Source organism: Neofelis nebulosa, chromosome 4, assembly GCF_028018385.1.
Source record: "Neofelis nebulosa isolate mNeoNeb1 chromosome 4, mNeoNeb1.pri, whole genome shotgun sequence".
NCBI lineage: Eukaryota > Metazoa > Chordata > Mammalia > Carnivora > Felidae > Neofelis > Neofelis nebulosa.
Window position 1 is genome coordinate 129,462,066 of NC_080785.1, and position 12,963 is coordinate 129,475,028.

Consider the following 12,963-nt stretch of genomic DNA (forward strand, 5'->3'; position numbering starts at 1 on the left):
TTTCAGGAATGCAACCTGTTTCTATTTTCTACTCCATTAACCCTCCTGCTTTTTCCTCCTCTTCACTGGGGTCACTTCTTTAATATATACCAAAGCTATCATGATCTGATTTCCCTTATGAGCAAATACAATTTACAAACCAGACTTGGAATTCATTGCTTCAATTAACATCAAGCATAATTCCAAAGGAAGTATATCGTGTTACATTTAGAAACAAGGCCAAATATTAAATGTGTTTCTTAAAACCCACTAAAACTCATAAATACTCAGCATATATAAAGAGAAAAGACCTCCAAGGGTGAAAGATCTACTACCTGTTCCAGATCTTGCCACAGGGTGAGCCAAGACACCTGCCTCTCAAAGTGATGCTTTGGGAGATGTCAGCAGATAAAACTCTAAAGCAAGCAGCCAGTAATTCATACGATTCCAGAATGTTCCCTTGTTATTTATCTTTAATACAGAGATCTCTTTAAAACTGCAGACAAGCACAAAATTGTGCATATAACTCAGGGGATTCACAAACCAGTGTACTGTCTTAAACCAAATCACAACAAATGCTGATGATCTCCTAGTCCAGAAAATCTCATGTCATCTTCACGACCTTGGATTAGGCAATGGATTTTTAAAAATGATGTCAAAATGTATGAAACAAAAGACAAAATAGATAAATTTGACTTCATCAAAATTAAAAACTTTGTGCACTAATGGACATTATTAAGAAAGTGAAAACACAATTTACATAACTAGAGAAAATACTTGCAAATCATATGTCTGATAAGGATTTAATATCCAGAATATATAAAGACCTCCAGTCATATGAGATTAGGGGCCCACCTTAATCAAACTCAATGGCAAAAAGATAACCCAATTTAAAAATGGGCAAAGGACTTCAATAGACAGTTCTCCCCAAAAGATGTATAAGATCAATAAACACATGAAAAGATGCTCAACATCACTAGTCACTGGGGAAATGCAAATCAGAGCCACAATGAGGTACAACTTCATATCCACTAGAATGACTACTATTGAAACCAGAACAAAACAGAAACAAAATAATAAGTGTTGGTGAGGAGTGGAGAAATCAGAATACATACATTACTGGCGGGAATGTAAAAACGGTGCAGCCATTCTGGGAAACTATTCAGAAAAAAACAAAACAAAACAAAAACAAAAAAACAAAACCAAAAAACCTGAAAGCAGGGACTCGAAAGCTATTTGTAAACTAATGTTCACAGCAGTACCATTCATAACAGCCAAAATATGGAAACAACACAAGTGTCCATTAAAAGATGAATAAACAAAATGTGATCTATGCATTCAGTGGAATATTATTCAGCCATAAAAAGGAAGAGCATCCTGATAAATGTCACAACATAGATAAACAATGAAAACATTATGCAAAATGAAATAAGCCAAACAGAAAGAGACAAATAAGGTATCGTTACAGTTATATGAAACACACAGAATAAATTCATAGACAGAAAGCCAAAATGTGATTACAGGGAACTGAGGGAGAGAGGGAGAGAATCAGTGCTTAATGGTTACAAAGTATTCTGTTCAACGTGATAAAAAGGTTTTGGAAACAGTGGTGCTGGTTGTACAATATTACAAACGTAATGCACTGAATTGTGCACTTACAATGGTTGAAATAGTAAACTTTATGATGTATGTCCACAATCACAATTAAAATCACAATTAAAAATAATTCATGTCTTGTAACTCTCAAACCAAATTTCCTTTGGCCTCTTGAGAGCACAGATTGTTGCAAACACTGATGAGATCTACATACAGTCTCTCTGTCAGAAAATGAATTTATATATGCCACTTTTTATTGAGTTCACAATTCTTGCAAAGAAGTATTAGATACTAGGTTGTTTCTCATCTGAGGTAGAATGGATCCAAGGCAAAATGAGGCCAGTGTCCCTACATTTGTGCTGAGGGGGCTTTTATTTATTTAGGTGCCAAGGAAATAAATTATACCTTATGGGCTTGGGAACTCCTCAGGGTATGACTCAAGCCTCCTTTGGTGTTACATATTGAATATTTGTATCCCCTAAAATTCATAGGTTGAAACCTAACCCCCAAGGCGATGGTATCAGAAGATGGGGCCCCTGCAAGGTGATTAGCTCATGAAGACAGAGTCCTCATGAATGGGATTAGTGGCCTTACAAAAGGGGCCCCAGAGAGCTTCCTCCCCATTTCTGCCAAGCAAGGATACAACAAGAAGGCAGCCCTTGACAACACAGAAGAGAGCCTTTGCTGGAACTCAACTATGATCTTGGACTTGAGCATCCACAACTGTGAGAAATAAATTTCTGCTGTTTTGAAGCCATCCAGTCCATGGTATTTTGTTAACATTAGCCAGAACAGACTAAGACGCTTTGTATCTCTTATGAAATCATCAATTGCAAATGGTGCCAAATACCAAAACATTCTTTAGAAAACTTCTAATACGTCTTGCTCTAAGTTACAAAGACACTGTGAGCTCTGCTGTAACTGGCAGGGGACAAGGGTCTATCTCCAGGCATGAGGTAAAATTGACTGGCTTGCCCCTAGTTGCTGCATGAGATTTCACTGCACAGAGTTGTCTCTAATCTAAAAAACCTGGGCACAAAGATGGTCCTCGGCAAGAATTCTCTCACTGCCTGAATTCTAGGAACTCTTGTTAAAGACTGCCTGGAAGCTTAAATGCCACGGGGTCTCTGATGCAAAATCCTTCCTCCTACCACCCATTCAATACCTGTGAACAACCTACCATCACATAGTCTCGATCTGTCTCTCTGTCTGCCTGTCTCTCTCTCTTACCTCTTACTCACCTACTCTGTAATCTTACTGCGTGTGTCATAAAGCACTGCTTTCGCTGAAGTCATCTGACTAAATACATGAGGTTCTCACTGGGGATGAGAGATTAACTCAGGTTCTGCTTGTCCCTCCTTCTAAGATTTCTCATGGAAAATGGAAGTGGCTAAATTGAGAGGGGTGTTCACAGGGAGGAAGAACGAGAGGCTTTTCCTTGCTGTCCACTGGCCTTCACCCCTTCATCTATCTCTGGAGCACCTACTATATGTTGGTCACCTGCTAGGCATGGGAGATACACTGGGGACAAGGCAGAGATGATCTCCCCTCACAGAGTACCCGTTGAGAAAAAAGAAACATGAGTAAACAAAGAAATAAAAAGACTTGCAAAGACTTATCACGATTGTGACATGGAAACAAGCAAGCACAGGCCTGAGAGGAGACTTACCCACCAGACCAGTGGGGTCCCTGGACCAGCAGCCCCAGCGGCACCTGGAGTATTGCTCGAAGTGCAGATTCTTGGGCCTCCCCAACACCAACTGACTCAGGCAATCATGGGTCAAGGTATCTGTTTTACCAAGCCCACCAGATGATTTAGCTGCATGCTAAAGTTTGACAAATACTGCAAATACACAGAGGTTTTGACTATTTGTGTTTTTTACCCCTAATCCTCAGAAGAGTTCCTGGAAATACCACAGAGTTTATAAAATATGATACATGAATGAACACTCGGGGAGGGATATGATACTTTAACCCAGATTATCAGAGAAGACCCCTCTAAATATTTAACCTGCAAGCTAAAAGTTTGAGAAAGGCGCAGCCACGCAAAGAGCACGGGCAAGAATGTTCCACACAACTCTAGAAGCCAAGTGCAAAAGTCCTGAGGTAGGAAAAACCTTTCTTCAGAACCAGAAAAGTTCTACCTCTCCAAGGAAGACAACAAAGTTGTACCTCTCCAAGGAAGGCAAGGGTAGGTCTCCTCTTAGCTTAACTAGTAGATGAAAAACCTGACCTCTGTGAGCATGACTGCCTTTCCTGATGGGTGGGCACATAAAAACTACCACGCAGGACCATGCTTCAGACAAGGCCACTGTTTGGAAAGCCTGGCTTTTTTCTCCCGTCAGAATGGCTTCTCAGTGGCCTTGGGCAAAAAGCCTCCCAGGTGTTGCCCAGGAAGCAAGGCTGGAGGACCTGGGTGGGGTGCAGCAGCTCTCTCCACAGGGCATTGTGAAGCTAGCCCAGCCCTCACCATTTCCACCACGAACAAAGCACACTCCAAGACAAATCCAAGCTGGCTTCATAAAGACGGGTTGAAAGGCAGCAAATAAGAGAAAGCAGTGACAAACAGGACTGCAGGGACTCAAGCTGCCGGGAGCCAGGGGAAAGGGCTGGCACCAAGTCAGTGCTGATACTACATCATCAATACCCAGCCTAGTTCCAACCTGGGCAGCACACAAAGCCTGCAGCCAGCCAGACAGGGAAGAGGCAGCCTGTCTCCTCACCAGCATTTACCTTCTTCAGTAAGAAAAGATGCGAGTGCTGCTCTAATTATGCCCACTGGGAAAATTTCTTTGATTTCATTTTTTAATGTTAAAAATTAACAGAATATTAACACAGATACTTTTTAAAGTTGAAAAAGCAAAACACAAAAAGAGTGTTGGGTGGCTTTTAGGTACCCAGAATTTTTTTCACTTAGAGCAAAAGATTAGCATTTAGGTGAGGGGTCAGCAAACCTTTTGATTAAAGACCCGGTAGTAAGTATTTTAGGATAGGTGGGTCAAGAGATAAAATCAAGAATGTTATCTTGACATTTATATAACAAGAGAGAAAACAGGGAGCTCCTGGCTGGCTTAGTCAGTAGAGCATGGGACTCTTGATGTCAGGGTCCTGAGTTCAAGCCCCACACGGGGTGTAGAAATTACATTTAAAAGAAGAAGAAAACAAATTTCCACTATGTTTTGTTGATGAATTTCCAAGTTTATAAGTGTAAGTATTAGTGACATAAGCCTACACTAATGAGAAGAATGTGAGGGTGCAGGACTTTTGTTTACTTGGGGTTCAAAGTTCATGTTCCTGACATCACAATGATTACAAATATTTATGGTAAAAACCATTCTTAGTTCATGGTCGTACAACAACAGGTACAGGCTGGATTTGGCTCATGGACCATAAGTTCCTAACTCCTAACTTGCACCACTAGTCAGGGTTCTCCAGAGAAAGTGAACCAATGGGATGTATGTATATATGTGTGTGCATGTGCACATACACACCTATTTATGTATGGGGGGGTGGTATTTATTATAAAGAAGTGGCTCACGCAGTTATGGAGGCAGGTAAATCCCAAGATCTACAGGGAGAATGGGCAAGCTGGAGACCCAAGAGGGCAGATGGTTTACTTCCAGTCCAAAGGCTGACAAGTTGAGATCCAGGAATTGCTAATGCTTCAGTTCACATCTGAAGGCAGGAAAAAAACTAATGTCCCAGCATAAAAGCCATCAGGCAAGAAAAACTCTCTTACTTGAAGAAGGGTAAGGTTTTGTTCCACCCAGCACAGCAACTAAGTGGATGAGGCCCACCTACACTGGTAAGAGCAATCTGCTTTACTCAGTCTACCAATTCAAATGCTAATTTCATCCAAAAATGTTCGCATATAAATGCCCAGAATAATGTATGACTCAGCATCTGAGCACCTTATGGCTCACCCGGTGAAGGTGACACGTAAAATTAACCCAACCGTCGCCATCCAAATTTGAGGACTTTTCATGAGACCAAGATTTCAAAAACCACGCCTTCTTCTCCCTCCTTCCCAGCTGCCAACAAGCATCCGGGCAAACTGTTCCTCACACTGCAAGGGTGTGCGTGGCCATAACTACGCCTGCATGGGCACAGGTCCCGGTTGGGGGTGGAGGCTCTGGTTCTGGCTAAGACCTGAGGTGTCTCTAGACATGCCTCCAGTGCCTGCATCCCAGCCATTGTCAAGCACACCAGTGTCTCCTAGATTCCCTGAGGAGCCATTTCTTCCCTCTCCAAGCTGCCCATCTTTTAATCCCTGGCTGGAAAACAACTTCCTGGGTATGTAGTGTTTATAAACATTTCTTCAGGCCCTATTTTTGACTTTTGCCCAGCGTAAACTCTTCTGTACTTCCTGCCCTAACTGCTCAGAGAAACTCCCTCAACACCCCAATCATACCATTACTCTAGGGTGTGGTCTGGCTCTGACGTAGAAGTGCCTCTACTAGAGATGTAGCAAATGCATTTGCCCTTCATTTTTCTTTTTGTTTTTTTAAATTTTTTTTTTAACGTTTATTTATTTTTGAGACAGAGAGAGACAGAGCATAAACGGGGGAGGGGCAGAGAGAGAAGGAGACACAGAATCTGAAACAGGCTCCAGGCTCTGAGCTGTCAGCACAGAGCCCGACGCGGGGCTTGAACTCACGGACCGTGAGATCATGACCTGAGCCAAAGTCGGCTGCTTAACCGACTGAGCCACCCAGGCACCCCTTTTTTTTTTTTTTAAAATTTTTTTTTAACTGCCCTTCATTTTTCTATGTGGTCTCTGCCTACCTCCCCAATATTGGATTCCTCTTGATTAAGGGATTCTTCTCTGTGAAGGGAAAGGCACTCTATGAGTCTTAGACGGCACTATCTGGTTTCATGGTGAGGTTCAGAACCAGTATCTTCTCATTGTGAACACAGGCGGCTCTTGCTGAGGTCATTACCATTTGATATTCGCCAGCACCGAGAAGGCATACCCAAGAGGTAACACTCCAAGAGGCTACAGAGGATGGATGGTTTGGGCTCTATGTTTTTACATTCCTTCCACATTTATGAGTTGCCATTTTCTGCAATGAAACTCTCCCTCATTTTATTCCAGTGAATACATTTTTTTTAAATACAATGTTATATAAACAATAACTGTCATTATTATTTTTTACCATCTTAACCATTTTGAAGTATGCAGACCAGTGTCAGGTACGTTCACATTGCTGTGAAACAGATATCCAGAACTTGTTTCATGTGTAACACTGAAACTCTAAATGCATTAAATAAGAACTTCCCCATCGCACCCGGGGCCTCAAAACCACCCTTCTACTTTCGGTCTCTATTTTGAGTACCTCACATAAATGGAATCCTACAGTATTTGTCTTTTTGTGACTATCTTATTTCACTCAATATAATGTCTTCCACATTCATCCATATTCTAGGATAGGTCAGAATTTCCTTCCTTTTTAAGGGTGAACAATATTTCATTTTACGTATACACCACATTTTCTTAATCCATTTACCTGTCAGCAGACAATGGAATTGTTTCCTCTTGGTTCCTGTGAACAGTGCAGCTGTGAACAAGTGTATGCATGCAAGTATCTCTTCGAGCTTGTGCTTCTGGTTCTTTCAGATATATATCTCAAAGTGGAATTACTGGGTCATACGGAAGTTACAGTCTAAATTATTTGAGGAACACTATCTTCCATGGCGGTTGTACAATCTTAAAAGCCCATCACGGTGTTGGAGGGTCCCAATCTCTCCACATCTTCCCCAACACTTGTTATTTTCTGTTTGGTTTATAATTGCCATCTCAACGGGGTGAGGTGATACCTCAGTGTGATTTTCAGTTGCATATCTCTAAGAGTGTGGATTTTAATTTGTGGCCCTGCCTTCTAGCTCTGTTCTTGGTTTTCAGCACTCTGAATTTATTTTCTTTTCTGTAAATTGGGGTAGTAACACTTACTCCAATCACTCATCCATTCACTAAAGACATATTCTTTTTTTTTTTATTTTTTTTAACGTTTATTTATTTTTGAGACAGAGAGAGGCAGCGCATGAACAGGGGAGGGGCAGAGAGAGAGGGAGACACAGAATCTGAAACAGGCTCCAGGCTCTGAGCTGTCAGCACAGAGCCCGACGCGGGGCTCGAACTCACGGACCGCAAGATCATGACCTGAGCCGAAGTCGGACGCTTAACCGACCGAGCCACCCAGGCACCCCTAAAGACATATTCTTAACTCTTACTATGCGCTAAATGTTATGTGATGGGCTAGAGCTACCGCAATGAACAAAACAGAAAACAAATCTTTGCCCTCTGGGAGCTTACCTTCTAAAACAGACAGACTGACAATAAACAACAAAGAAGAAAATCATAGAATGTATTCAATGATAAGTGCTACAGAGAAAAATAAAGCAAGGAAAGGGTAAGGTGTTCTGGGGTTTCTGAGATACTGTTATTTTTAAAAAAATTTTAATGTTTATTCATTTTTTTGAGAAAGAGAGAGAGTAAGCAGGGGAGGGGCAGAGAGAGAGGAGACACAGAATGCAAAATAGCCTCCAGGCTCCAAGCTGTCAGGACAGAGCCCAATGCAGGTCTCAAGCCCACAAACCTAACCATGAGATCTTGACCTGAGCCACAGTCAGATGCCTAAGGGACTGAGCCAACCAGGCACCCCAAAGGTATTGTTATTTTAAACAGGATGGTCAACAAAAGCCTCACTGATGTGTGCCATTTGAAGAAAGATGAGAACGGGAAGGGAGGGAGGAAGCTGGGAGTTGGAATGGGTGGTGGGGCACACAGGATGGGGAAATACCAGATATGCAGGAACAGCAAGGAGACCTGCAGGGCTTGAGTGGGAAAACAGAAGTAAATGATTAGAAATCCCAAAGGATGAGGTAGGCACCGGGATGAGTTTGGCAGGAATCTAAGGGACGTGGGGTGGTTTTATAAGGATTTAATGAGATAATTTATACAAACTTGCTTGATGTTCTATAAGCATTAAACAAAGGATAGATCCAAAATGTCTGATGTTCCTACTGCTGGGGAAACCACAGCTTCCCATGGGTCTTGTCAAGCTAATGTCTATCCAGCTTTCCATCAGGGTGGAGGAGGCCATAGTATGATCATCATTCTGGTGCTGCCTAATGCTCAATGTGTGAGTTGAACTGGGTCCCCCTCAAATTCATAGGTTGAAGTCCTAACCCCCAGCACCTCAAGATGTGACCTTATTTAGAGCCTTTATAGGGGTAATCAAGTTAAAATGAGGTCATAGGGTGGGCTGTCACCTAATCTGACCCATGTCCTTATACAAAGGGGAAATCTGGAGTCCAACACAAAGGCGGGAAGAAGGCTGTGTGTAGATGGAGGCAGAGATCAAAGGACACTTCTACAAGTCAAAGAATGCCAAAGATGGCCAGCAAACCACCAGAAGCTAGGCAAGGGGCATGGAACACACTGTCTCCCACAGCTCTCAGAAGGAGCCAAATGTGCCCACATCCTGATCTCTGAATATCTAGCCTAAAACAATGAAGAATAAATATCCATTGTTTAGGCCACTCCATTTCTAGTACTGTCATATTGATGCTAGTGAGCTAACCCACTCAAGCACACAACAGCGGCAAAATGTTTACTGGGGTTTCTCTTTAGGGGGATGCTTTCTATCCCTGGTTTCTCTCAAATGGGATCACTACCTGGTAAGTTTTTACTTATTTGAGAGGTGGGGAAAGGAAGGGGGGAGAGAGAGAGAGACAGAGAGAGAGAGAGAGAGAGAAAATCACAAGCAGGCTCCATGCTATCAGTGCAGAGCCCAATGTGGGGTTTGATTTCATGAACCATAAGACCATGACCTGAGCTGAAATCAAGAATCAGACACTTAACTGAGTAGGCCACCCAAGTGCACCAGTGCCTTGTTTTTTGAGTGCCCATTTCAAAACTAAAATCAGAGCCAGTCTCCAAAGAGGCAAGCACAGGCACCACCCCAGTCAGCATGTGGGAAGAAGATGAGGTGAAGACTGGGAATGTCAAGTCTCCAGACAGGAAGCAGGCAGCCCAGATTCCCAATAAGAGAAGAGCAAGAAGGCATGGGAGAACTTGGATTTCAGAAGCCAGAAGGGCCACTTACCTTCCGGCCTATGCCAGAGCTGCTAGACAGGTATGGGGCTGGAGCAAGAGGATGTGATGTTCCCCTCATCTCTGATCCTGGAAGCCTAACTCAGCTACACAAAGGCCCAAGAATCTGGGAAAGCAGACATCTCACAGAACCCCAAAGGATACACTCAGTGTGGTACAGAAGGAGGGAGAGCCAGTGAACATCCACAAAGAGAACTTGTGCAGTCACCCCTTAGCGAGGTAATTCGTGGCCAAGGTCAAAAGTTTTTCAAGAGTTCTTATAAACAGAAGCTACACTTAGGGTTCAACTCTGTTCAAAGGATCAACAGCACAGTCTAGATTATTTTCCGAATATTCACCAAGATGCTAAGAATTGTTATAACACTAATTGTTATTCACACACACACAAAGCATTATTCACAGAAGTGGATTAAACAAGGTAGAAATGGTTTCTTGACTACAGGACGTTTTAGTGACTTTGATATGACAAGGGACTTTATGAGTCTCCAAAAAAAGAAAGAAAGAAAACCTACAAAGACTCCAGTTTTATTTCATTGCAATCTTTTTTTTTTCTTCTTGTATTTCTTTTCACAATACCCAGTCAATCACATCTCTGAGAACAACTCACTAAGAAACGTAATTGGGAAATGCTGGTAATAAACTTTGAATTATGGATAATTTTAGAGACACCCACAGAAGAGAAATCAATAAGTCAGCCAATATTGAGCCAGCCAGAGCCAAGGCCCACAGCACCTTGCAAAGAAAGAAAAAGTGTGTCACTGCCATTTTCTCTTAATAGGTCCCTCCTTGAGGCAGAAATCACTGGAGTTTACCAGAACCATCTTCCAGTTCTCCCACACCAAAGAATCAGACCACCATTTAAAGATTTGCTAGACAGTAAAGGCAAGCAATTATTTGAAGGAGAAAAACTCAAAAAGCTTAAAATGTGATTAGCTTTGCTGATAAGAGTGAGGCAAGGAGGTGACCATAAATTCTTGATAACAGCATTATGCAGGCCTATCAGCTGGTGCAACAGGGTCAGAAAGCAAATAGAAACAGAATTCTTTGTTATTAGTTCACTAAAGATCCCTTCCAGCCAAAGGCACACAGATAATGGTCTCTACCTGGAAGTCTCAACAAGAAAGTCACATAAGTTTTATCAGTGCCTTAGGCCATGCAGTCACAGATTTATAGACATGGAAGCTTGCTCAACCTAGCCTTCTATTTTTATAGTTAAAGCAACTTAGTCCAGTAGGGCTGAGTGGTGCTAAAAGGATTCATGGAAAGCTCAGAGTTTGAAAAAGCCAGGCCTCTTACTTATACCCAGTGTTTTTATCTCCCCACCATCCTTTCTTGAATGTGGTCTCCAACAGAAGTCAATTAAAACTGGAACCTTTCAGGTGTCTGGGAGCAGGTACGTACTGAGAGAACAGCAGTAACAATTTCTCAGTGTTTAGTGAGCAACCAGGCATTGAGCTAAACTTCTGAATCTCAGCTAGCACTCAAAAAACCCTCTGAAATATGTGCCTTTGCATTAATGAGGATGTCAACCTTCAGCAAGGGTCGACAGCCTATTAAAGTCCCATACAGAGTGGGGTACACTCTCAAGGCTCATTCCAGAGCCAGCATTCTTTGCTGAGTACTCATGAAATTGAGAGCACCACTTTAAACAAACAACAAAACGTGTTTAGGATTTCCTGTAGCCTGCAAGGATAGTCCTAAAACCAATGGCATGAGTGAGAGTGACCTCACGAGGTCACTTTGCCTCAGCTCTGTGTCGCAGCAAGACACCTACTACACCATCCCCCAACCAGTCCTTTCTTTTTCTCATGCCTGAGTAAGAGCAAGCATATAGTTTCTTGTCTACGAAAACACCGGAAGAAATGTTCCTATGTTTGTTGAAAAGCCAGAGCACACTTGTCTGTTCAAAGAAATAGGATTCTAACTCTTGTAACCTTGTTTTTGCCCTAAAAAATGATAGTGCACTCTCCCAAGTCAATGAACGAATATCTGCATCAATGCTCAGAAGTACAGAGTGTACCATCACATGGCTACACACGTGTTCAGTCATACCATGGGAAGATGGGAAGGGCCATCCAATGTTTGGCTATCATAACCAGCACTGCAGTAAACTCAGTAGACTCATCTTTGCACTTCTGTTCCGTTCTTTCATTCTTTAACAATTCCACAAGTGTTACTGCAAAATCTTTTTTTTTTTTTTTTAATTAGAGAGAGAGAGCATCAGCAAGGGAGAGGGGCAGAAGGGGGAGAAAGAAAGAATCCTTGCTCAGCATGGAGCCTGATGAAGGGCCTGATCCCATGACCCGGGGATCATGAACTGAGGTGAAATCATGAGTCAGATGCTCACTGAATGAGCCACACAGATGCCCCACAAAATCTTTTTCCATTTTGAGAGACACCCCTTCCAAGAAGGCTGTGCCAACTGCTATACTGCCTGGCTGTATAGAATATGTGAGGAGACCCATTCACTTGACAACCTAGAAAATGTCATCTACACAAATGGCTGTCTGTTAAAACAGGGGCTACACAGTGTCCAAGCCACCAGGATTTTTCAGCAAGGCCACTGCTGTAGTCTTTTAACTGGCCTCCCAAATTCAATTTTGCACATCCTGTGCATGCTTCTTCCTTAAGGCAGTCAAAATAATCTCTTTTAAACACAAATTTGGGGGGTGTCTGGGTGGCACAGTCGGTTGGGCGTCCGACTTTGGCTCAGGTCATGATCTCACGGTCCGTGAGTTCGAGCCCCGTGTCGGGCTCTGTGCTGACAACTCAGGGCCTGGAGCCTGCTTCAGATTCTGTGTCTCCCTCTCTCTCTGCCCCTCCCCCGCTCATGTTCTGTCAAAAATAAATAAACATTAAAAAAAATTTAAACACAAATTTGGTCATGTACCTCACTCAGCCTAAACCCCATGCTTCCACTGCTCTTATGAAAAGCCCCCACATCCTTAACATGACTCCTTCAACTTCCCTCTTCAGCCTTACCCATGTTTCAACCACACATGCCTACTTTCATCTCTTCCACAGCATTCTTTGCCACTCAGGACCTTTGCAGATGTTGTTCCATTTTCTAGAATCTTCTTCCTCATCTCTTTCCCTGGTAACCGCTCCTCTACTTTTAGTCTGCAGCTAAGATGTCATCTCCTCAAGGAAGCTTTGCATTCCACCCACACCCTCCAGACTAAGGAAGGTCCCGCATCATAAGCACACACACCATCTTGGGATTTTCCTTCCTAACATTAATTAAAATGCTAACAATTAATTTAATGTCTGTC